Below are 24,308 nucleotides of genomic sequence, written 5' to 3' on the forward strand. Positions count from 1 at the left end.
AAAACTTCTGCGACTTTTGCGAATGTCGCAAAAACTTCTGCGACTTTTGCGATTGTCGCAAAAACTTCTGCGACTTTTGCGATTGTCGCAAAAACTTTTGCGACTTTTGCGATTGTCGCAAACACTTCTGCGACTTTTGCGATTGTCGCAAACACTTCTGCGACTTTTTCGATTGACGCAAAAACTTTTGCGACTTTTGCGATTGTCGCAAAAACTTCTGCGACTTTTGCGATTATCGCAAAAACTTTTGCGACTTTTGCGATTGTCGCAAAAACTTTTGCGACTTTTGCGACTTTTGCGATTGTCGCAAAAACTTTTGCGACTTTTGCGATTGTCGCAAAAACTTCTGCGACTTTTGCGACTTTTGCAATTGTCGCAAAAACTTTTGCGAGTCTTGCGACTTTTGCGATTGTCGCAAAAACTTCTGCGACTTTTGCGATTGTCGCAAAAACTTTTGCGACTTTTGCGATTGTCGCAAAAACTTATGCGACTTTTGCGATTTTCGCAAAAGCTTCTGCGACTTCTGTAATTGTCGAAAAAACTTTTGCGACTTTGGCGAATTTTGCGATTGTCGCAAAAACTTCTGCGACTTTTGCGATTGTCGCAAAAACTTTTGCGACTTTTGCGACTTTTGCGATTGTCGCAAAAACTTTTGCGACTTTTGCGACTTTTGTGATTGTCGCAAAAACTTCTGCGACTTTTGCGATTGTCGCAAAAGCTTTTGCGACTTTCGCGATTGTCGCAAAAACTTATGTGACTTTTGCGATTGTCGCAAACACTTTTGCGACTTTTGCGATTGTCGCAAAAACTTTTGCGACTTTTTCGATTGACGCAAAAACTTTTGCGACTTTTGCGATTGTCGCAAAAACTTCTGCGACTTTTGCGATTGTCGCAAAAACTTTTGCGACTTTTGCGATTGTCGCAAAAACTTTTGCGACTTTTGCGATTGTCGCAAAAACTTTTGCTACTTTTGCGACTTTTGCGATTGTCGCAAAAACTTTTGCGACTTTTGCGATTGTCGCAAAAACTTCTGCGACTTTTGCGATTGTCGCAAAATGTTTTGCGACTTTTGCGATTGTCGCAAAAACTTCTGCGACTTTTTCGATTGTCGCAAAAACTTTTGCGACTTTTGCGAATGTCGCAAAAACTTCTGAGACTTTTTCGATTGTCGCAAAAACTTTTGCGACTTTTGCGATTGTCGCAAAAACTTCTGCGACTTTTGCGATTGTCGCAAAAACTTTTGCGACTTTTGCGATTGTCGCAAACACTTCTGCGACTTTTGCGATTGTCGCAAAAACTTCTGCGACTTTTTCGATTGACGCAAAAACTTTTGCGACTTTTTCGATTGTCGCAAAAACTTTTGCGACTTTTGCGATTGTCGCAAAAACTTCTGCGACTTTTGCGATTGTCGCAAAAACTTTTGCGACTTTTGCGATTGTCGCAAAAACTTTTGCGACTTTTGCGACTTTTGCGATTGTCGCAAAAACTTTTGCGGCTTTTGCGATTGTCGCAAAAACTTCTGCGACTTTTGCGACTTTTGCAATTGTCGCAAAAACTTTTGCGACTTTTGCGACTTTTGCGATTGTCGCAAAAACTTCTGCGACTTTTGCGATTGTCGCAAAAACTTCTGCGACTTTTTCGATTGTCGCAAAAACTTCTGCGACTTTTGCGATTGTCGCAAAAACTTCTGCGACTTTTTCGATTGTCGCAAAAACTTTTGCGACTTTTGCGATTGTCGCAAAAACTTCTGCGACTTTTGCGATTGTCGCAAAAACTTTTGCGACTTTTGCGATTGTCGCAAAAACTTCTGCGACTTTTGCGATTGTCGCAAAAACTTTTGCGACATTTGCGATTGTCGCAAAAATTTCTGCGACTTTTGCGATTGTCGCAAAAACTTCTGCGACTTTTTCGATTGTCGCAAAAACTTTTGCGACTTTTGCGATTGTCGTAAAAACTTCTGCGACTTTTGCGATTGTCGCAAAAACTTTTGCGACTTTTGCGATTGTCGCAAAAACTTCTGCGACTTTTTCGATTGTCGCAAAATCTTCTGCGACTTCTGCGATTGTCGCAAAAACTTTTGCGACTTTTGCGATTGTCGCAAAAACTTTTGCGACTTTTGCGACTTTTGCGATTGTCGCAAAAACTTTTGCGACTTTTGCGATTGTCGCAAAAACTTTTGCGACTTTTGCGATTGTCGCAAAATTTCTGCGACTTTTGCGATTGTCGCAAAAACTTTTGCGACTTTTGCGACTTTTGCGATTGTCGCAAAAACTTCTGCGACTTTTACGATTGTCGCAAAAACTTCTGCGACTTTTGCGATTGTCGCAAAAACTTTTGCGACTTTTGCGAATGTCGCAAAAACTTCTGCGACTTTTGTGATTGTCGCAAAAACTTCTGCGACTTTTGCGATTGACGCCAAAGCTTTTGCGACTTTTGCGATTGTCGCAAAAACTTTTGCGACTTTTGCGATTGTCGCAAAAACTTCTGCGAATTTTGCGATTGTCGCAAAAACTTTTGCGACTTTTGCGATTGTCGCAAAAACTTTTGCGACTTTTGCGACTTTTGTGATTGTCGCAAAAACTTCTGCGACTTTTGCGATTGTTGCAAAAACTTTTGCGACTTTTGCGACTTTTGCGATTGTCGCAAAAATTTTTGCGACTTTTGCGACTTTTGCGATTGTCGCAAAAACTTCTGCGACTTTTGCGATTGTCGCAAAAACTTTTGCGACTTTTGCGATTGTCGCAAAAACTATTGCGACCTTTTCGATTGTCGCAAAAACTTTTGCGACTTTTGCGACTTTTTCGATTGTCGCAAAAGCTTCGGCGACTTCTGCGATTGTCGCAAAAACTTTTGCGACTTTTGCGACTTTTGCGATTGTCGCAAAAACTTTTGCGACTTTTGCGATTGTCGCAAAAACTTTTGCGACTTTTGCGATTGTCGCAAAAACTTCTGCGACTTTTGCGATTGTCGCAAAAACTTTTGCGACTTTTGCGATTGTCGCAAAAACTTTTGCGACTTTTTCGATTGTCGCAAAAACTTTTGCGACTTTTTCGATTGTCGCAAAAGCTTCGGCGACTTCTGCGATTGTCGCAAAAACTTTTGCGACTTTTGCGACTTTTGCGATTGTCGCAAAAACTTTTGCGACTTTTGCGACTTTTGCGATTGTCGCAAAAACTTTTGCGACTTTTGCGATTGTCGCAAAAACTTCTGCGACTTTTTCGATTGACGCAAAAACTTTTGCGACTTTTGCGACTTTTGCGATTGTCGCAAAAAGTTTTGCGACTTTTGCGACTTTTGCGATTGTCGCAAAAACTTCTGCGACTTTTGCGATTGTCGCAAAAACTTTTGCAACTTTTGCGATTGTCGCAAAAACTTTTGCGACTTTTTCGATTGTCGCAAAAACTTTTGCGACTTTTGCGACTTTTGCGATTGTCGCAAAAGCTTCGGCGACTTCTGCGATTGTCGCAAAATGTTTTGCGACTTTTGCGAATTTTGCGATTGTCGCAAAAACTTTTGCGACTTTTGCGACTTTTCGCAAAAGTTTTTGCGACAATCGCAAAAGTCGCAGAAGTTTTTGCGACAATCGCAAAAGTCGCAAAAGTTTTTGCGTCAATCGAAAAAGTCGCAGAAGTTTTTGCGACAATCGCAAAGGTCGCAGAAGTGTTTGCGACAATCGCAAAAATCGCTAAAGTTTTTGCGACAATCGCAAAAGTCGCAAAAGTTTGTGCGACAATCGCAAAAGTCGCAAAAGTCACAAATGTCGCAAAAGTTTTTGCGACAATCGCAAAAGTCGCAGAAGTTTTTGCGACAATCGCAAAAGTCGCAAAAGTTTTTGCGACAATCGAAAAAGTCGCAGAAGTTTTTGCGACAATCGCAAAAGTCGCAAAAGTTTTTGCGACAATCGAAAAAATCGCAGAAGTTTTTGCGACATTCGCAAAAGTCGCAAAAGTTTTTGCGACAATCGCAAAAGTCGCAGAAGTTTTGGCGACAATCGCAAAAGTCGCAGAAGTTTTTGCGACAATCGCAAAAGTCGCAAAAGTTTTTGCGACAATCGAAAAAGTCGCAGAAGTTTTTGCGACAATCGCAAAAGTCGCAAAAGTTTTTGCGACAATCGCAAAAGTCGCAAAAGATTTTGCGACTTTTGCGATTGTCGCAAAATCTTTTGCGACTTTTGCGATTGTCGCAAAAACTTTTGCGACTTTTGCGATTGTCGCAAACACTTCTGCGACTTTTGCGATTGTCGCAAAAACTTCTGCGACTTTTGTGATTGTCGCAAAAACTTCTGCGACTTTTGCGATTGTTGCAAAAATTTTTGCGACTTTTGCGATTGTCGCAAAAACTTCTGCGACTTTTGCGATTGTCGCAAAAACTTCTGCGACTTTTGCGATTGTCGCAAAATCTTTTGCGACTTTTGCGATTGTCGCAAAAACTTCTGCGACTTTTGCGATTGTCGCAAAAACTTTTGCGACTTTTTCGATTGTCGCAAAAACTTTTGCGACTTTTGCGATTGTCGCAAAAACTTTTGCGACTTTTGCGACTTTTGCGACTTTTGCGATTGTCGCAAACACTTCTGCGACTTTTGCGATTGTCGCAAAAACTTCTGCGACTTTTGTGATTGTCGCAAAAACTTCTGCGACTTTTGCGATTGTCGCAAAAATTTTTGCGACTTTTGCGATTGTCGCAAACACTTCTGCGACTTTTGCGATTGTCGCAAAAACTTCTGCGACTTTTGCGATTGTCGCAAAAACTTTTGCGACTTTTGCGACTTTTGCGATTGTCGCAAAAACTTTTGCGAGTTTTGCGATTGTCGCAAAAACTTCTGCGACTTTTGCGACTTTTGCAATTGTCGCAAAAACTTTTGCGAGTTTTGCGACTTTTGCGATTGTCGCAAAAACTTCTGCGACTTTTGCGATTGTCGCAAAAACTTTTGCGACTTTTGCGATTGTCGCAAAAACTTATGCGACTTTTGCGATTGTCGCAAAAGCTTCTGCGACTTCTGTAATTGTCGCAAAAACTTTTGCGACTTTGGCGACTTTTGCGATTGTCGCAAAAACTTCTGCGACTTTTGCGATTGTCGCAAAAACTTCTGCGACTTTTTCGATTGTCGCAAAAACTTTTGCGACTTTTGCGATTGTCGCAAAAACTTCTGCGACTTTTGCGATTGTCGCAAAAACTTTTGCGACTTTTGCGATTGTCGCAAAAACTTCTGCGACTTTTGCGATTGTCGCAAAAACTTTTGCGACATTTGTGACTTTTGTGACTTTTGTGATTTTCGCACAAACTTTTGCGACTTTTTCGATTGTCGCAAAAACTTCTGCGACTTTTGCGATTGTCGCAAAAACTTTTGCGACTTCTGCGATTGTCACAAAAACTTTTGCGACTTTTGCGATTGTCGCAAAAACTTTTGCGACTTTTGCGACTTTTGCGATTGTCGCAAAAACTTTTGCGACTTTTGCGATTGTCGCAAAAACTTTTGCGACTTTTGCGATTGTCGCAAAATTTCTGCGACTTTTGCGATTGTCGCAAAAACTTTTGCGACTTTTGCGACTTTTGCGATTGTCGCAAAAACTTCTGCGACTTTTACGATTGTCGCAAAAACTTCTGCGACTTTTTCGATTGTCGCAAAAACTTTTGCGACTTTTGCGAATGTCGCAAAAACTTCTGCGACTTTTTCGATTGTCGCAAAAACTTTTGCGACTTTTGCGATTGTCGCAAAAACTTCTGCGACTTTTGCGATTGTCGCAAAAACTTTTGCGACTTTTTCGATTGACGCAAAAACTTTTGCGACTTTTGCGATTGTCGCAAAAACTTCTGCGACTTTTGCGATTGTCGCAAAAACTTTTGCGACTTTTGCGATTGTCGCAAAAACTTTTGCGACTTTTGCGATTGTCGCAAAAACTTTTGTGACTTTGGCGACTTTTGCGATTGTCGCAAAAACTTCTGCGACTTTTGCGATTGTCGCAAAATGTTTTGCGACTTTTGCGACTTTTGCGATTGTCGCAAAAACTTTTGCGACTTTTGCGACTTTTGTGATTGTCGCAAAAACTTCTGCGACTTTTGCGATTGACGCAATAGCTTTTGCGACTTTTGCGATTGTCGCAAAAACTTTTGCGACTTTTGCGATTGTCGCAAAAACTTCTGCGACTTTTGCGATTGTCGCAAAAACTTTTGCGACTTTTGCGATTGTCGCAAAAACTTTTGCGACTTTTGCGACTTTTGTGATTGTCGCAAAAACTTCTGCGACTTTTGCAATTGTTGCAAAAACTTTTGCGACTTTTGCGACTTTTGCGATTGTCGCAAAAACTTCTGCGACTTTTGCGATTGTCGCAAAAACTTTTGCGACTTTTGCGATTGTCGCAAAAACTTTTGCGACTTTTTCGATTGTCGCAAAAACTTTTGCGACTTTTGCGACTTTTTCGATTGTCGCAAAGCTTCGGCGACTTCTGCGATTGTCGCAAAAACTTTTGCGACTTTTGCGACTTTTGTGATTGTCGCAAAAACTTTTGCGACTTTTGCGACTTTTGCGATTGTCGCAAAAACTTTTGCGACTTTTGCGATTGTCGCAAAAACTTCTGCGACTTTTTCAATTGACGCAAAAACTTTTGCGACTTTTGCGACTTTTGCGATTGTCGCAAAAATTTTTGCGACTTTTGCGACTTTTGCGATTGTCGCAAAAACTTCTGCGACTTTTGCGATTGTCGCAAAAACTTTTGCGACTTTTGCGATTGTCGCAAAAACTTTTGCGACTTTTTCGATTGTCGCAAAAACTTTTGCGACTTTTTCGATTGTCGCAAAAACTTTTGCGACTTTTGCGACTTTTTCGATTGTCGCAAAAGCTTCGGCGACTTCTGCGATTGTCGCAAAAACTTTTGCGACTTTTGCGACTTTTGCGATTGTCGCAAAAACTTTTGCGACTTTTGCGACTTTTTCGATTGTCGCAAAAACTTCTGCGACTTTTGCGATTGTCGCAAAAACTTTGGCGTCTTTTGCGATTGTCGCAAAAACTTTTGCGACTTTTGCGACTTTTGCGATTGTCGCAAAAACTTTTGCGACTTTTGCGATTGTCGCAAAAACTTCTGCGACTTTTTCGATTGACGCAAAAACTTTTGCGACTTTTGCGATTGTCGCAAAAACTTTTGCGACTTTTGCGATTGTCGCAAAATCTTTTGCGACTTTTGCGATTGTCGCAAAAACTTTTGCGGCTTTTGCGATTGTCGCAAAAACTTCTGCGACTTTTTCGATTGTCGCAAAAACTTTTGCGACTTTTGCGATTGTCGCAAAAACTTCTGCGACTTTTGCGATTGTCGCAAAAACTTCTGCGACTTTTGCGATTGTCGCAAAAACTTTTGCGACTTTTGCGAATGTCGCAAAAACTTCTGCGACTTTTTCGATTGACGCAAAAACTTTTGCGACTTTTGCGATTGTCGCAAAAACTTTTGCGACTTTTGCGATTGTCGCAAAATCTTTTGCGACTTTTGCGATTGTCGCAAAAACTTTTGCGGCTTTTGCGATTGTCGCAAAAACTTCTGCGACTTTTTCGATTGTCGCAAAAACTTTTGCGACTTTTGCGATTGTCGCAAAAACTTCTGCGACTTTTTCGATTGTCGCAAAAACTTTTGCGACTTTTGCGATTGTCGCAAAAACTTCTGCGACTTTTGCGATTGTCGCAAAAACTTTTGCGACATTTGTGACTTTTGCGACTTTTGCGATTGTCGCAAAAACTTTTGCGACTTTTGCGATTGTCGCAAAAACTTTAGCGACTTTTGCGATTGTCGCAAACACTTCTGCGACCTTTGCGATTGTCGCAAAAACTTCTGCGACTTTTTCGATTGACGCAAAAACTTTTGCGACTTTTGCGATTGTCGCAAAAGCTTCTGCGACTTTTGCGATTGTCGCAAAAACTTTTGCGACTTTTTCGATTGTCGCAAAAGCTTCTGCGACTTCTGCGATTGTCGCAAAAACTTTTGCGACTTTTGCGACTTTTGAGATTGTCGCAAAAACTTTTGCGACTTTTGCGACTTTTGCGATTGTCGCAAAAACTTTTGCGACTTTTGCGATTGTTGCAAAAACTTTTGCGACTTTTGCGATTGTCGCAAAACTTCTGCGACTTTTGCGATTGTCGCAAAAACTTCTGCGACTTTTTCGATTGTCGCAAAAACTTTTGCGACTTTTGCGATTGTCGCAAAAACTTCTGCGACTTTTGCGATTGTCGCAAAAACTTCTGCGACTTTTTCGATTGTCGCAAAAACTTTTGCGACTTTTGCGATTGTCGCAAAAACTTCTGCGACTTTTTCGATTGTCGCAAAAACTTTTGCGACTTTTGCGATTGTCGCAAAAACTTTTGCGACTTTTGCGATTGTCGCAAAAACTTCTGCGACTTTTTCGATTGTCGCAAAAACTTATGCGACTTTTGCGATTGTCGCAAAAACTTCTGCGACTTTTTCGATTGTCGCAAAAACTTCTGCGACTTTTGTGATTGTCGCAAAAACTTCTGCGACTTTTGCGATTGTCGCAAAAACTTTTGCGACTTTTGCGATTGTCGCAAAATCTTTTGCGACTTTTGCGACTTTTGTGATTGTCGCAAAAACTTCTGCGACTTTTGCGATTGACGCAAAAGCTTTTGCGACTTTTGCGATTGTCGCAAAAACTTTTGCGACTTTTGCGACTTTTGCGATTGTCGCAAAAACTTTTGCGACTTTTGCGATTGTCGCAAAAATTTCTGCGACTTTTGCGATTGTCGCAAAAACTTTTGCGACTTTTGCGACTTTTGCGATTGTCGCAAAAACTTCTGCGACTTTTTCGATTGTCGCAAAAACTTCTGCGACTTTTGCGATTGTCGCAAAAACTTTTGCGACTTTTGCGATTGTCGCAAAAACTTCTGCGACTTTTGCGACTTTTGCGATTGTCGCAAAAACTTCTGCGACTTTTTCGATTGTCGCAAAAACTTTTGCGACTTTGGCGACTTTTTCGATTGTCGCAAAAGCTTCTGCGACTTCTGCGATTGTCGCAAAAACTTTTGCGACTTTTGCGACTTTTGCGATTGTCGCAAAAACTTTTGCGACTTTTGCGATTGTCGCAAAAACTTTTGCGACTTTTGCGATTGTCGCAAAACTTCTGCGACTTTTGCGATTGTCGCAAAAACTTTTGCGACTTTTGCGATTGTCGCAAAAATTTCTGCGACTTTTTCGATTGTCGCAAAAACTTTTGCGACTTTTGCGATTGTCGCAAAAACTTTTGCGACTTTTGCGACTTTTGTGATTGTCGCAAAAACTTCTGCGACTTTTGCGATTGTCGCAAAAACTTTTGCGACTTTTGCGATTGTCGCAAAAACTTCTGCGACTTTTGCGACTTTTGCGATTGTCGCAAAAACTTTTGCGACTTTTTCGATTGTCGCAAAAACTTTTGCGACTTTGGCGACTTTTTCGATTGTCGCAAAAGCTTCTGCGACTTCTGCGATTGTCGCAAAAACTTTTGCGACTTTTGCGATTGTCGCAAAAATTTCTGCGACTTTTGCGATTGTCGCAAAAACTTTTGCGACTTTTGCGATTGTCGCAAAAACTTTTGCGACTTTTGCGACTTTTGTGATTGTCGCAAAAACTTCTGCGACTTTTGCGATTGTCGCAAAAACTTTTGCGACTTTTGCGATTGTCGCAAAAACTTCTGCGACTTTTGCGACTTTTGCGATTGTCGCAAAAACTTCTGCGACTTTTTCGATTGTCGCAAAAACTTTTGCGACTTTGGCGACTTTTGCGATTGTCGCAAAAATTTCTGCGACTTCTGCGATTGTCGCAAAAACTTTTGCGACTTTTGCGATTGTCGCAAAAACTTTTGCGACTTTTGCGACTTTTGTGATTGTCGCAAAAACTTCTGCGACTTTTGCGATTGTCGCAAAAACTTTTGCGACTTTTGCGATTGTCGCAAAAACTTCTGCGACTTTTGCGACTTTTTCGATTGTCGCAAAAGCTTCTGCGACTTCTGCGATTGTCGCAAAAACTTTTGCGACTTTTGCGACTTTTGCGATTGTCGCAAAAACTTTTGCGACTTTTGTGATTGTCGCAAAAATTTCTGCGACTTTTGCGATTGTCGCAAAAACTTCTGCGACTTTTTCGATTGTCGCAAAAACTTTTGCGACTTTTGCGACTTTTGTGATTGTCGCAAAAACTTTTGCGACTTTTGCGATTGTCGCAAAAACTTTTGCGACTTTTGCGATTGTCGCAAAAACTTTTGCAACTTTTGTGATTGTCGCAAAAACTTCTGCGACTTTTGCGATTGTCGCAAAAACTTTTGCGACTTTTGCGATTGTCGCAAACACTTCTGCGACTTTTGCGACTTTTGCGATTGTCGCAAAAACTTCTGCGACTTTTTCGATTGTCGCAAAAACTTTTGCGACTTTGGCGACTTTTTCGATTGTCGCAAAAGCTTCTGCGACTTCTGCGATTGTCGCAAAAACTTTTGCGACTTTTGCGACTTTTGCGATTGTCGCAAAAACTTTTGCGACTTTTGCGATTGTCGCAAAAATTTCTGCGACTTTTGCGATTGTCGCAAAAACTTTTGCGACTTTTGCGATTGTCGCAAAAACTTTTGCGACTTTTGCAACTTTTGTGATTGTCGCAAAAACTTCTGCGACTTTTGCGATTGTCGCAAAAACTTTTGCGACTTTTGCGATTGTCGCAAAAACTTCTGCGACTTTTGCGACTTTTGCGATTGTCGCAAAAACTTCTGCGACTTTTTCGATTGTCGCAAAAACTTTTGCGACTTTGGCGACTTTTTCGATTGTCGCAAAAGCTTCTGCGACTTCTGCGATTGTCGCAAAAACTTTTGCGACTTTTGCGACTTTTGCGATTGTCGCAAAAACTTTTGCGACTTTTGCGACTTTTGCGACTTTTGCGATTGTCGCAAAAACTTTTGCGACTTTTGCGATTGTCGCAAAAACTTTTGCGACTTTTGCGACTTTTGCGATTGTCGCAAAAACTTTTGCGACTTTTGCGATTGTCGCAAAAACTTTTGCGACTTTTGCGATTGTCGCAAAACTTCTGCGACTTTTGCGATTGTCGCAAAAACTTCTGCGACTTTTTCGATTGTCGCAAAAACTTTTGCGACTTTTGCGATTGTCGCAAAAACTTCTACGACTTTTGCGATTGTCGCAAAAACTTTTGCGACTTTTGCGATTGTCGCAAAAACTTCTGCGACTTTTGCGATTGTCGCAAAAACTTTTGCGACATTTGTGACTTTTGCGACTTTTGTGATTGTCGCACAAACTTTTGCGACTTTTTCGATTGTCGCAAAAGCTTCTGCGACTTCTGCGATTGTCGCAAAAACTTTTGCGACTTTTGCGACTTTTGCGATTGTCGCAAAAACTTCTGCGACTTTTGCGATTGTCGCAAAAATTTCTGCGACTTTTGCGATTGTCGCAAAAACTTTTGCGACTTTTGCGATTGTCGCAAAAACTTTTGCGACTTTTGCGACTTTTGTGATTGTCGCAAAAACTTCTGCGACTTTTGCGATTGTCGCAAAAACTTTTGCGACTTTTGCGACTTTTGCGATTGTCGCAAAAACTTTTGCGACTTTTGCGATTGTCGCAAAAACTTTTGCGACTTTTGCGACTTTTGCGATTGTCGCAAAACTTCTGCGACTTTTGCGATTGTCGCAAAAACTTCTGCGACTTTTTCGATTGTCGCAAAAACTTTTGCGACTTTGGCGACTTTTTCGATTGTCGCAAAACTTCTGCGACGTTTGCGATTGTCGCAAAACTTCTGCGACTTTTGCGATTGTCGCAAAAACTTCTGCGACTTTTTCGATTATCGCAAAAACTTTTGCGACTTTTGCGATTGTCGCAAAAACTTCTGCGACTTTTGCGATTGTCGCAAAAACTTTTGCGACTTTTGCGATTGTCGCAAAAACTTCTGCGACTTTTGCGATTGTCGCAAAAACTTTTGCGACATTTGTGACTTTTGCGACTTTTGTGATTGTCGCACAAACTTTTGCGACTTTTTCGATTGTCGCAAAAGCTTCTGCGACTTCTGCGATTGTCGCAAAAACTTTTGCGACTTTTGCGACTTTTGCGATTGTCGCAAAAACTTTTGCGACTTTTGCGATTGTCGCAAAAACTTTTGCGACTTTTGCGATTGTCGCAAAACTTCTGCGACTTTTGCGATTGTCGCAAAAACTTCTGCGACTTTTTCGATTGTCGCAAAAACTTTTGCGACTTTTGCGATTGTCGCAAAAACTTCTTCGACTTTTGCGATTGTCGCAAAAATTTCTGCGACTTTTGCGATTGTCGCAAAAACTTTTGCGACTTTTGCGATTGTCGCAAAAACTTTTGCGACTTTTGCGACTTTTGTGATTGTCGCAAAAACTTCTGCGACTTTTGCGATTGTCGCAAAAACTTTTGCGACTTTTGCGATTGTCGCAAAAACTTCTGCGACTTTTGCGACTTTTGCGATTGTCGCAAAAACTTCTGCGACTTTTTCGATTGTCGCAAAAACTTTTGCGACTTTGGCGACTTTTTCGATTGTCGCAAAAGCTTCTGCGACTTCTGCGATTGTCGCAAAAACTTTTGCGACTTTTGCGACTTTTGCGATTGTCGCAAAAACTTTTGCGACTTTTGCGATTGTCGCAAAAATTTCTGCGACTTTTGCGATTGTCGCAAAAACTTTTGCGACTTTTGCGATTGTCGCAAAAACTTTTGCGACTTTTGCGACTTTTGCGATTGTCGCAAAAACTTTTGCGACTTTTGCGATTGTCGCAAAAACTTTTGCGACTTTTGCGACTTTTGCGATTGTCGCAAAAACTTTTGCGACTTTTGCGATTGTCGCAAAAATTTCTGCGACTTTTGCGATTGTCGCAAAAACTTTTGCGACTTTTGCGATTGTCGCAAAAACTTTTGCGACTTTTGCGACTTTTGTGATTGTCGCAAAAACTTTTGCGACTTTTGCGATTGTCGCAAAAATTTTTGCGACTTTTGCGATTGTCGCAAAAACTTCTGCGACTTTTTCGACTTTTGCGATTGTCGCAAAAACTTCTGCGACTTTTTCGATTGTCGCAAAAACTTTTGCGACTTTGGCGACTTTTTCGATTGTCGCAAAAGCTTCTGCGACTTCTGCGATTGTCGCAAAAACTTTTGCGACTTTTGCGACTTTTGCGACTTTTGTGATTGTCGCAAAAATTTCTGCGACTTTTGCGATTGTCGCAAAAACTTTTGCGACTTTTGCGATTGTCGCAAAAACTTTTGCGACTTTTGCGATTGTCGCAAAACTTTTGCGACTTTTGCGATTGTCGCAAAAACTTCTGCGACTTTTTCGATTGTCGCAAAAACTTTTGCGACTTTTGCGATTGTCGCAAAAACTTCTGCGACTTTTGCGATTGTCGCAAAAACTTCTGCGACTTTTTCGATTGTCGCAAAAACTTTTGCGACTTTTGCGAATGTCGCAAAAACTTCTGCGACTTTTTCGATTGTCGCAAAAACTTTTGCGACTTTTGCGATTGTCGCAAAAACTTCTGCGACTTTTGCGATTGTCGCAAAAACTTTTGCGACTTTGGCGACTTTTTCGATTGTCGCAAAAGCTTCTGCGACTTCTGCGATTGTCGCAAAAACTTTTGCGACTTTTGCGACTTTTGCGATTGTCGCAAAAACTTCTGCGACTTCTGCGACTTTTGCGATTGTCGCAAAAACTTCTGCGACTTTTGCGATTGTCGCAAAAACTTCTGCGACTTTGGCGACTTTTTCGATTGTCGCAAAAGCTTCTGCGACTTCTGCGATTGTCGCAAAAACTTTTGCGACTTTTGCGACTTTTGCGATTGTCGCAAAAACTTTTGCGACTTTTGCGATTGTCGCAAAAATTTCTGCGACTTTTGCGATTGTCGCAAAAACTTTTGCGACTTTTGCGATTGTCGCAAAAACTTTTGCGACTTTTGCGACTTTTGCGATTGTCGCAAAAACTTTTGCGACTTTTGCGACTTTTGCGATTGTCGCAAAAACTTTTGCGACTTTTGCGATTGTCGCAAAAATTTCTGCGACTTTTGCGATTGTCGCAAAAACTTTGGCGACTTTTGCGATTGTCGCAAAAACTTTTGCGACTTTTGCGACTTTTGTGATTGTCGCAAAAACTTCTGCGACTTTTGCGATTGTCGCAAAAACTTTTGCGACTTTTGCGATTGTCGCAAAAACTTCTGCGACTTTTGCGACTTTTGCGATTGTCGCAAAAACTTCTGCGACTTTTTCGATTGTCGCAAAAACTTTTGCGACTTTGGCGACTTTTTCGATTGTCGCAAAAGCTTCTGCGACTTCTGCGATTGTCGCAAAAACTTTTGCGACTTTTGCGACTTTTGCGATTGTCGCAAAAACTTTTGCGACTTTTGCGATTGTCGCAAAAATTTCTGCGACTTTTGCGATTGTCGCAAAAACTTTTGCGACTTCTGCGATTGTCGCAAAAACTTTTGCGACTTTTGCGACTTTTGTGATTGTCGCAAAAACTTCTGCGACTTTTGCGATTGTCGCAAAAACTTTTGCGACTTTTTCGATTGTCGCAAAAACTTTTGCGACTTTGGCGACTTTTTCGATTGTCGCAAAAGCTTCTGCGACTTCTGCGATTGTCGCAAAAACTTTTGCGACTTTTGCGACTTTTGCGATTGTCGCAAAAACTTTTGCGACTTTTGCGACTTTTGCGACTTTTGCGATTGTCGCAAAAACTTTTGCGACTTTTGCGATTGTCGCAAAAACTTTTGCGACTTTTGCGATTGTCGCAAAACTTCTGCGACTTTTGCGATTGTCGCAAAAACTTCTGCGACTTTTTCGATTGTCGCAAAAACTTTTGCGAGTTTTGCGACTTTTGCGATTGTCGCAAAAACTTCTGCGACTTTTGCGATTGTCGCAAAAACTTCTGCTTCTTTTTCGATTGTCGCAAAAGCTTCTGCGACTTCTGCGATTGTCGCAAAAACTTTTGCGACTTTTGCGACTTTTTCGATTGTCGCAAAAACTTTTGCGACTTTTGCGATTGTCGCAAAAACTTCTGCGACTTTTGCGATTGTCGCAAAAACTTCTGCGACTTTTTCGATTGTCGCAAAAACTTTTGCGACATTTGCGAATGTCGCAAAAACTTCTGCGACTTTTTCGATTGTCGCAAAAACTTTTGCGACTTTTGCGATTGTCGCAAAAACTTCTGCGACTTTTGCGATTGTCGCAAAAACTTTTGCGACTTTTGCGATTGTCGCAAAAACTTCTGCGACTTTTGCGATTGTCGCAAAAACTTTTGCGACATTTGTGACTTTTGCGACTTTTGTGATTTTCGCACAAACTTTTGCGACTTTTGCGATTGTCGCAAAAACTTCTGCGACTTTTTCGATTGTCGCAAAAGCTTCTGCGACTTTTGCGATTGTCGCAAAAACTTCTGCGACTTTTTCGATTGTCGCAAAAACTTCTGCGACTTTTGCGATTGTCGCAAAAACTTTTGCGACTTTTGCGATTGTCGCAAAAACTTCTGCGACTTTTGCGATTGTCGCAAAAACTTTTGCGACATTTGTGACTTTTGCGACTTTTGCGATTGTCGCACAAACTTTTGCGACTTTTTCGATTGTCGCAAAAACTTCTGCGACTTCTGCGATTGTCGCAAAAACTTTTGCGACTTTTGCGATTGTCGCAAAAACTTCTGCGACTTTTGCGACTTTTGCGATTGTCGCAAAAACTTCTGCGACTTTTTCGATTGTCGCAAAAACTTTTGCGACTTTGGCGACTTTTTCGATTGTCGCAAAAGCTTCTGCGACTTCTGCGATTGTCGCAAAAACTTTTGCGACTTTTGCGACTTTTGCGATTGTCGCAAAAACTTCTGCGACTTTTGCGATTGTCGCAAAAACTTCTGCGACTTTTACGATTGTCGCAAAAACTTCTGCGACTTTTGCGATTGTCGCAAAAACTTTTGCGACTTTTGCGACTGTCGCAAAAACTTCTGCGACTTTTGCGATTGTCGCAAAAACTTCTGCGACTTTTTCGATTGTCGCAAAAACTTTTGCGACTTTTGCGAATGTCGCAAAAACTTCTGCGACTTTTTCGATTGTCGCAAAAACTTTTGCGACTTTTGCGATTGTCGCAAAAACTTCTGCGACTTTTGCGATTGTCGCACAAACTTTTGCGACTTTTGCGATTGTCGCAAAATGTTTTGCGACTTTTGCGATTGTCGCAAAAACTTTTGCGACATTTGTGACTTTTGCGACTTTTGTGATTTTCGCACAAACTTTTGCGACTTTTTCGATTGTCGCAAAAACTTCTGCGACTTTTGCGATTGTCGCAAAAGCTTCTGCGACTTCTGCGATTGTCGCAAAAACTTTTGCGACTTTTGCGACTTTTGCGATTGTCGCAAAAACTTTTGCGACTTTTGCGACTTTTGCGATTGTCGCAAAAACTTTTGCGACTTTTGCGATTGTCGCAAAAACTTTTGCGACTTTTGCGATTGTCGCAAAACTTCTGCGACTTTTGCGATTTTCGCAAAAACTTCTGCGACTTTTTCGATTGTCGCAAAAACTTTTGCGACTTTTGCGATTGTCGCAAAAACTTCTGCGACTTTTGCGATTGTCGCAAAAACTTTTGCGACTTTTGCGATTGTCGCAAAAACTTCTGCGACTTTTTCGATTGTCGCAAAAGTTTCTGCGACTTCTGCGATTGTCGCAAAAACTTTTGCGACTTTTGCGACTTTTGCGATTGTCGCAAAAACTTTTGCGACTTTTGCGATTGTCGCAAAAATTTCTGCGACTTTTGCGATTGTCGCAAAAACTTTTGCGACTTTTGCGATTGTCGCAAAAACTTTTGCGAGTTTTGCGACTTTTGCGATTGTCGCAAAAACTTTTGCGATTGTCGCAAAAACTTATGCGACTTTTGCAATTGTCGCACAAGCTTCTTCGACTTCTGCGATTGTCGCAAAAACTTTTGCGACTTTTGCGACTTTTGCGATTGTCGCAAAAACTTATGCGACTTTTGCGATTGTCGCAAAAGCTTCTGCGACTTCTGCGATTGTCGCAAAAACTTTTGCGACTTTTGCGACTTTTGCGATTGTCGCAAAAACTTTTGCGACTTTTGCGACTTTTGCGATTGTCGCAAAAACTTCTGCGACTTTTGCGATTGTCGCAAAAAGTTTTGCGACTTTTGCGATTGTCGCAAAAACTTCTGCGACTTTTGCGATTGTCGCAAAAACTTTTGCGACTTTTGCGATTGTCGTAAAAACTTTTGCGACTTTTGCGATTGTCGCAAAAACTTCTGCGACTTTTGCGATTGTCGCAAAAACTTTTGCGACTTTTGCGATTGTCGCAAAAACTTCTGCGACTTTTGCGATTGTCGCAAAAACTTTTGCGACATTTGTGACTTTTGCGACTTTTGTGATTGTCGCACAAACTTTTGCGACTTTTGCGATTGTCGCAAAAACTTTTGCGACTTTTGCGATTGTCGCAAAAACTTCTGCGACCTTTGCGATTGTCGCAAAAACTTCTGCGACTTTTGCGATTGTCGCAAAAACTTTTGCGACTTTTGCGATTGTCGCAAAAACTTTTGCGACTTTTGCGATTGTCGCAAAAACTTTTGCGACTTTTGCGACTTTTGCGATAGTCGCAAAAACTTTTGCGACTTTTGCGATTGTCGCAAAAACTTCTGCGACTTTTGCGACTTTTGCAATTGTCGCAAAAACTTTTGCGAGTTTTGCGACTTTTGCGATTGTCGCAAAAACTTCTGCGACTTTTGCGATTGTCGCAAAAACTTTTGCGACTTTTGCGATTGTCGCAAAAGCTTATGCGACTTTTGCGATTGTCGCAAAAGCTTCTGCGGCTTCTGTGATTGTCGCAAAAACTTTTGCGACTTTTGCGACTTTTGCGATTGTCGCAAAAACTTCTGCGACTTTTGCGATTGTCGCAAAATGTTTTGCAACTTTTGCGACTTTTGCGATTGTCGCAAAAACTTTTGCGACTTTTGTGATTGTCGCAAAAACTTCTGCGACTTTTGCGATTGTCGCAAAAACTTTTGCGACTTTTGCGACTTTTGCGATGGTCGCAAAAATTGTTGCGACTTTTGCGACTTTTGCGATTGTCGCAAAAACTTCTGCGACTTTTGCGATTGTCGCAAAAACTTTTGCGACTTTTGCGATTGTCGCAAAAACTTATGCGACTTTTGCGATTGTCGCAAAAGCTTCTGCGACTTCTGCGATTGTCGCAAAAACTTTTGCGACTTTTGCGACTTTTGCGATTGTCGCAAAAACTTATGCGACTTTTGCGACTTTTGCGATTGTCGCAAAAACTTTTGCGACTTTTGCGATTGTCGCAAAAACTTTTGCGACTTTTGCGATTGTCGCAAAACTTCTGCGACTTTTGCGATTGTCGCAAAAACTTCTGCGACTTTTTCGATTGTCGCAAAAACTTTTGCGACTTTTGCGATTGTCGCAAAAACTTATGCGACTTTTGCGACTTTTGCGATTGTCGCAAAAACTTCTGCGACTTTTGCGATTGTCGCAAAAACTTCTGCGACTTTTTCGATTGTCGCAAAAACTTTTGCGGCTTTTGCGATTGTCGCAAAAACTTATGCGACTTTTGCGATTGTCGCAAAAAACTTTTGCGACTTTTGGGACTTTTGCGATTGTCGCAAAAACTTCTGCGACTTTTTCGATTGTCGCAAAAGCTTCTGCGACTTTTGCGATTGTCGCAAAAACTTCTTCGACTTTTGCGATTGTCGCAAAAACTTCTGCGACTTTTGCGATTGTCGCAAAAACTTTTGCGACTTTTGCGATTGTCGCAAAAACTTTTGCGACTTTTGCGATTGTCGCAAAAACTTTTGCGACTTTTGCGACTTTTTCGATTGTCGCAAAAACTTTTGCGACTTTTGCGATTGTCGCAAAATGTTTTGCGTCTTTTGCGATTGTCGCAAAAACTTCTGCGACTTCTGCGATTGTCCAAAAACTTTTGCGAGTTTTGCGACTTTTGCGACTTTTGCGACTTTTGCGATTGTCGCAAAAACTTTTGCGACTTTTGCGATTGTCGCAAAAACTTCTGCGACTTTTGCGATTGTCGCAAAAACTTCTGCGACTTTTGCGATTGTCGCAAAAACTTCTGCGACTTTTGCGACTTTTGCGATTGTCGCAAAAACTTATGCGACTTTTGCGATTGTCGCAAAATGTGTTGCGACTTTTGCGATTGTCGCAAAAACTTCTGCGACTTTTGCGATTGTCGCAAAAACTTTTGCGACTTTTGCGACTTTTTCGATTGTCGCAAAAACTTTTGCGACTTTTGCGACTTTTGCGATTGTCGCAAAAACTTATGCGACTTTTGCAATTGTCGCACAAGCTTCTTCGACTTCTGCGATTGTCGCAAAAACTTTTGCGACTTTTGCGACTTTTGCGATTGTCGCAAAAACTTTTGCGACTTTTGCGATTGTCGCAAAAACTTCTGCGACTTCTGCGATTGTCGCAAAAACTTTTGCGACTTTTGCGACTTTTGCGACTTTTGCGATTGTCGCAAAAACTTTTGCGACTTTTGCGATTGTCGCAAAAACTTTTGCAAGCTTTGCGACTTTTGCGATTGTCGCAAAAACTTTTGCGACTTTTGCGATTGTCGCAAAAACTTCTGCGACTTTTGCGATTGTCGCAAAAACTTTTGCGACTTTTGCGACTTTTTCGATTGTCGCAAAAACTTTTGCGACTTTTGCGACTTTTGCGATTGTCGCAAAAACTTTTGCGATTGTCGCAAAAACTTCTGCGACTTCTGCGATTGTCGCAAAAACTTTTGCGACTTTTGCGACTTTTGCGACTTTTGCGATTGTCGCAAAAACTTTTGCGACTTTTGCGATTGTCGCAAAAACTTTTGCAAGCTTTGCGACTTTTGCGATTGTCGCAAAAACTTTTGCGACTTTTGCGATTGTCGCAAAAACTTCTTCGACTTCTGCGATTGTCGCAAAAACTTTTGCGACTTTTGCGACTTTTGCGATTGTCGCAAAAACTTTTGCGACTTTTGCGATTGTCGCAAAAACTTCTGCGAATTTTTCGATTGTCGCAAAAACTTTTGCGACTTTTGCGACTTTTGCGACTTTTGCGATTGTCGCAAAAACTTTTGCGACTTTTGAGATTGTTGCAAAAACTTTTGCGACTTTTGCGATTGTCGCAAAAACTTTTGCAAGCTTTGCGACTTTTGCGATTGTCGCAAAAACTTTTGCGACTTTTGCGATTGTCGCAAAAACTTTTGCGACTTTTGCGATTGTCGCAAAAACTTCTGCGACTTTTGCGACTTTTGCGACTTTTGCGATTGTCGCAAAAACTTTTGCGACTTTTGCGATTGTCGCAAAAACTTCTGCGACTTTTGCGATTGTCGCAAAAACTTTTGCGACTTTTGCAACTTTTGCGATTGTCGCAAAAACTTTTGCGACTTTTGCGACTTTTGCGATTGTCGCAAAAACTTCTGCGACTTTTGCGATTGTCGCAAAAACTTTTGCGACTTTTGCGATTGTCGCAAAAACTTCTGCGACTTTTGCGACTTTTGCGACTTTTGCGATTGTCGCAAAAACTTTTGCGACTTTTGCGATTGTCGCAAAAACTTCTGCGACTTTTGCGATTGTCGCAAAAACTTTTGCGACTTTTGCGACTTTTGCGATTGTCGCAAAAACTTCTGCGACTTTTGCAATTGTCATAAAAACTTCTGCGACTTTTGCGATTGTCGCAAAAACTTCTGCGACTTTTGCGATTGTCGCAAAAACTTTTGCGACTTTTGCGATTGTCGCAAAAACTTTTGCGACTTTTGCAACTTTTGCGATTGTCGCAAAAACTTTTGCGACTTTTGCGACTTTTGCGATTGTCGCAAAAACTTTTGCGACTTTTGCGATTGTTGCAAACACTTCTGCGACTTTTTCGATTGTCGCAAAAACTTTTGCGATTGTCGCAAAAACTTTTGCGACTTTTGCGATTGTCGCAATAACTTTTGCGACTTTTGCGATTGTCGCAAAAACTTTTGCGACTTTTGCGATTGTCGCAAAAACTTTTGCGACTTTTGCGATTGTCGCAAAAACTTTTGCGACTTTTTCGATTGTCGCAAAAACTTTTGCGACTTTTGCGATTGTCGCAAAAACTTCTGCGACTTTTGCGATTGTCGCAAAAACTTTTGCGAGTTTTGCGACTTTTGCGATTGTCGCAAAAACTTTTGCGACTTTTGCGATTGTCGCAAAAACTTCTGCGACTTTTGTGATTGTCGCAAAAACTTTTGCGACTTTTGCGATTGTCGCAAAAACTTCTGCGACTTTTGCGATTGTCGCAAAAACTTTTGCGACTTTTGCGATAGTCGCAAACACTTCTGCGACTTTTGCGATTGTCGCAAAAACTTTTGCGACTTTTGCGACTTTTGTGATTGTCGCAAAAACTTATGCGACTTTTGCGATTGTCGCAAAAGCTTCTGCGACTTTTGCGATTGTCGCAAAAACTTTTGCGACTTTTGCGACTTTTGCGATTGTCGCAAAAACTTCTGCGACTTTTGCGATTGTCGCAAAATGTTTTGCGACTTTTGCGACTTTTGCGATTGTCGCTAAAACTTTTGCGACTTTTGCGACTTTTGCGATTGTCGCAAAAACTTTTGCGACTTTTGCGATTGTCGCAAAAACTTCTGCGACTTTTGCGATTGTCGCAAAAGCTTCTGCGACTTCTGCGATTGTCGCAAAAGCTTTTGCGACTTTTGCGACTTTTGCGATTGTCGCAAAAACTTCTGCGACTTTTGCGATTGTCGCAAAAACTTCTGCGACTTTTGCGATTGTCGCAAAAACTTCTGCGACTTTTGCGATATTCGTAAAAACTTCTGCGACTTTTGTGATTGTCGCAAAAACTTTTGCGACTTTTGAGATTGTCGCAAAAACTTTTGGGACTTTTGCGATTGTCGCAAACACTTTTTTGACTTTTGCGACTTTTGCGATTGTCGCAAAAACTTCTGCGACTTTTGCAATTGTCGCAAAAACTTTTGCGACTTTTGCGATTGTCGCAAAAACTTCTGCGACTTTTTCGATTGTCGCAAGAACTTTTGCGACTTTTGCGATTGTCGCAAAAACTTATGCGACTTTTGCGATTGTCGCAAAAACTTTTGCGACTTTTGCGACTTTTGCGATTGTCGCAAAAACTTCTGCGACTTTTGCGATTGTCGCAAAAACTTTTGCGACTTTTGCGATTGTCGCAAAAACTTCTGCGACTTTTGCGATTGTCGCAAAAACTTTTGCGACTTTTGCGATTGTCGCAAAAACTTATGCAACTTTTGCGATTGTCGCAAAAGCTTCTGCGACTTCTGCGATTGTCGCAAAAACTTTTGCGACTTTTGCGACTTTTGCGATTGTCGCAAAAACTTTTGCGACTTTTGCGACTTTTGCGATTGTCGCAAAAACTTTTGCGACTTTTGCGATTGTCGCAAAAACTTTTGCGACTTTTGCGATTGTCGCAAAACTTCTGCGACTTTTGCGATTGTCGCAAAAACTTCTGCGACTTTTTCGATTGTCGCAAAAACTTTTGCGACTTTTGCGATTGTCGCAAAAACTTATGCGACTTTTGCGACTTTTGCGATTGTCGCAAAAACTTCTGCGACTTTTGCGATTGTCGCAAAAACTTCTGCGACTTTTGCGATTGTCGCAAAAACTTTTGCGACTTTTGCGATTGTCGCAAAAACTTCTGCGACTTTTGCGATTGTCGCAAAAACTTCTGCGACTTTTTCGATTGTCGCAAAAACTTTTGCGACTTTTGCGATTGTCGCAAAAACTTATGCGACTTTTGCGATTGTCGCAAAAACTTTTGCGACTTTTGCGATTGTCGCAAAAACTTCTGCGACTTTTGCGATTGTCGCAAAAACTTTTGCGACTTTTGCGACTTTTGTGATTGTCGCAAAAACTTCTGCGACTTTTGCGATTGTCGCAAAATGTTTTGCGACTTTTGCGATTTTTGCGATTGTCGCAAAAACTTTTGCGACTTTTGCGATTGTCGCAAAAACTTCTGCGACTTCTGCGATTGTCGCAAAAACTTTTGCAACTTTTGCGATTGTCGCAAAAACTTATGCGACTTTTGCGATTGTCGCAAAAACTTTTGCGACTTTTGCGACTTTTGCGATTGTCGCAAAAACTTCTGCGACTTTTGCGATTGTCGCAAGAACTTTTGCGACTTTTGCGATTGTCGCAAAAACTTCTGCGACTTCTGCGATTGTCGCAAAAACTTTTGCGACTTTTGCGATTGTCGCAAAAACTTCTGCGACTTTTGCGATTGCCGCAAAAACTTGAAACCTCTGCGATTGTCGCAAACACTTCTGCGATTGTCGCAAAAACTTCTGCGATTGTCGCAAAAACTTCTGCGATTGTCGCAAAAACTTCTGCGATTGTCGGAAAAAGTTCTGCGATTGTCGCAAAAAGTTCTGCGATTGTCGCAAAAAGTTCTGCGATTGTCGGAAAAAGTTCTGCGATTGTCGCAAACATTTCTGCGATTGTCGCAAACATTTCTGCGATTGTCGCAAAAACTTCTGCGATTGTCGCAAAAAGTTCTACGATTGTCGGAAAAAGTTCTGCGATCGTCGCAAAAATTCTGCGATTGTCGTGAAAAGTTCAGCGATTGTCGGAAAAAGTTCTGCGATCGTCGCAAAAATTCTGCGATTGTCGCGAAAAGTTCAGCGATTGTCGCAAAAACTTTTGCGATTGTCGCAAAATTGTTTCCAATTTTTGGCGACACTTTCTATCTCTCTAACCGCAAAATTCACAAACCCGCGACATTCTCGGTTGCCTCTGATTTTGTTCTAAAACTTAGATGTTGTTTTAGAACAAAGAGCTCGCAGAAAATTTGTCGCGGTACAAAAGTTGGTCGTCTAGAAGCAGTGTAGAAGCAGTATAGCAAAAGATTAGACCCCCCCCCCTCAACACCACTTCATGTAACAAATTGTAACGTTTGACGACACCCCCTTTTCCGCTTATCAGTGTTACGCCATATATGGATGACGCCTTAACCGTTAAAATTCAAAATCATATTTTGAAGCTACGCCAAAAAGGATAAGCTGAACTATTGATCTGCAATGAGTAAAGTGTAAGTGAATCATAAGATTCCCACAGATTACATACAATTTGCGAATGCCTTGCGATTTATGATTATAATCCGTATGCGACGAGTAGTTTTCTAGATATAACTATGAACCTGTGAGAAACTCATGGCAGACAGTTAGTTCAGTTTAACTGTTGGTTTTATTAGTTAATAGTAAAATACTAGACATTAGAGTCTCTATGTAAATTACGTTCGGATAGAGTGGTCACGGTGTGATATTTATTACGCACAGAGTTGGGTGCAAATTGAAAGCTC

The sequence above is a fragment of the Anopheles coluzzii genome, chromosome 2 (genome assembly GCF_943734685.1).
Source record: "Anopheles coluzzii chromosome 2, AcolN3, whole genome shotgun sequence".
Lineage (NCBI taxonomy): Eukaryota > Metazoa > Arthropoda > Insecta > Diptera > Culicidae > Anopheles > Anopheles coluzzii.